Below are 2,532 nucleotides of genomic sequence, written 5' to 3'. Positions count from 1 at the left end.
GTGGATCATGAAAATATGCAGTGGGTGGCCGAATTTATTTTTTATATACCTACCCTATTAATTTTATTTTTGAGTCTTTTCACAAAGATGTCATCCCAGCTGACCGCTTTCCAATACTATAACATCGACGATAACATTATGTAGAAAAAAATTATGTAGAAAAAAACTAAACGTAAAAATTATTTTCGAAAACATTTTTTTTTATTCCAGGTATCACCTATCCATGTTATATTTGAGCATGTATCCTTTAGTTATTTTATTAGGTAAAACGTTGTTTTATTTTCAAAATCATACTTTATTTTTACCTAAGAAATCTGCTGCTTTAGATATGGTATTTATTTAGTAGGTACGGGTATTATTGTGGGAGAAGTGGTATTTTTCTGGAGGTAAAAATATTTCTCGGTATAGATTCACCAGTATAAGTTGTATAGAAATTACAAGAAGAGTACAGTTGTGGGAAAAAAATACGGTAGTAGGAAAAAAAATCTTAGAACGTAGGTAGGTACCTAAGCCAGTGCTCGAAATGGAAAAGTTTACGAACCGGAGCGCACGACAGTTTTCTGAAGAACAATACATAGTTAGCATAGTTAGAAGACATAGTTATCAATTTTTTGTGTATTTCATAAAAATAAGTATGTTAGATTTTCTATTACATGGCCTATCCAGCTCAGACGGTCAAATTATTTTTTCCACGAGACGGAGCGATAATTTTACCGATTTCAGGAGCAGGAACGGCGCTCCGGTGCGCTCCGGTCCATTTCGAGCCCTGACCTAAGCTCAATAAAGAATTATTATGGTCATCGAACTATCATGCCACAATCTTGTTGTTTGCACAATCCATTCTATATCTCTAAAAAATCAATCAATTATTGATTTTTTAGAAGTAGGTAGAGTAGATTTTTTTTAAATATTTTAGTTCATAAGTACCTACTAAAAAAATACTTACTAACAAATTCTTACATTTTCCGTCTAATTTACATTTTGTGTTTATTCTTCCATGTCCAAAGAATGAATAATATAATATAATCGTTTTTTATAATTCTGTTTGTAATATAAATATTATATACTTCCACATGCAAATCGAAAGAAGTGAAATAATTAAAATTCCCTACAAAAGAAACCGATGCATTTATTTTCGTTTTCAAAGGCACAGCTTCTTTTTCCTTCATCTTTCAAAACAGCGTTGCGCCTGCTCGTACTTATCTAGGCCATGCTTTATAAAAACAAAATTTCTCTCACCGCGCATCTGCCTCCGTGGCGCAATGGGTAGCGCGTTCGGCTGTTAACCGAAAGGTTGGTGGTTCGAGCCCACCCGGGGGCGTATATTTTTTTGATTTTTTTCAATAACATTTACATTATTATGGGTAAATTATTTATCTAAATGTTTTTTTAAAACCTACTTAGCCAAATAATAATATGATCTCATTGAAAATTGATGAACAATTCTTTCACGGCTTGGCATTTTAAAAAATAGTTACTTATATTGTAAAGATACATTTTTAACCCTACTAAATCTGATATTGTAATAATTATTCAAGGAAATTTGATATAAAATGCGTACACGTATGTAAACAACTGGCGTTAATAATTATTACCGGTTTATTACTATAAAATTAATGTTATAGCCATGAAGAGGTCGATGATACTAAACAAACAGTAAAATAATTCCTTCGCTTGAGTTTAAAAACATTTATAGGTATTGTACCTATATCCTACAATATTATCAACTATTTTTAAATGATTGTATAGTCTGAAATAGCAGGTCTGCTGTCATACCACGACAATCTGTGTTACAGTTACAACTATTACGATGGAGTTGTACCGTGTAATATACATATTCAATGAATATAGTAAGTACATGTTGATGAATTAGCATTTACATGATAGGTAGAACTAGATTGTTAATTCTACAATTTTTCAGTTATTTCTATCGACAGCTGTTTCGGGCTATGAACCCATCTTCGGAGCGATACTACAATAACTAATTATCAAAACTTACAATTGAACGCTTGCAATTCTTAAGACAACCGTTGCTTTATTATTTTTTTATTATCATTTATTGTACCTACATAAAAGTTTTAGTCAGTGGCGGGTTCAGGGACGAGGAGGCCCGACGCACTGACTTACTGATTTTGAACCTCATCTACGATAAAAAAAATAAAAACCACGATTCACATTTTAATAAGTAGGTATTACCTAAAAATAAGTTAGTGGTTTATTTTTTGTAGAAGTATTTACGAATCTATTTGAGTGATATGGGTAGGTACTTTTGGTGTTAACATTTTATACCTACTCAATGTGTGAGAAAGGCGTATGATTTTACTATAAATTATTAATAGTTGTATTACCGATGTCCTATTTGAACGGACGGCTCCATTTCCTACTGATTTAAAACCATATCCAAAGAAATAGGAATCCTTTCAAAATGATTAATCCGATACTAAATCTTACTTTTTATTAATTTTTAATTATTACTGTTTAAATCTCTATTATTATTGGAAATTACAAACAATTCAATACATATTTTTTTAA

General features: G+C 31.1%; 1 non-coding gene across 1 annotated transcript; it reads left to right on the top strand.

Moving 5' to 3' along the window:
* The first annotated feature begins 1,248 nt into the window (after positions 1–1,248).
* TRNAN-GUU (transfer RNA asparagine (anticodon GUU)) lies at positions 1,249–1,321 on the top strand. Its single transcript has one exon. It is a non-coding gene; the product is annotated as a tRNA-Asn (tRNA).
* The last annotated feature ends 1,211 nt before the right edge of the window (positions 1,322–2,532 follow it).

This window comes from Rhyacophila brunnea, unplaced genomic scaffold, assembly GCF_057557595.1.
Source record: "Rhyacophila brunnea isolate RB1 unplaced genomic scaffold, BYU_Rbru_1.0 scaffold_2, whole genome shotgun sequence".
Taxonomy (NCBI): Eukaryota; Metazoa; Arthropoda; class Insecta; order Trichoptera; family Rhyacophilidae; genus Rhyacophila; species Rhyacophila brunnea.
This window is presented reverse-complemented; position numbering and strand designations above follow the sequence as displayed.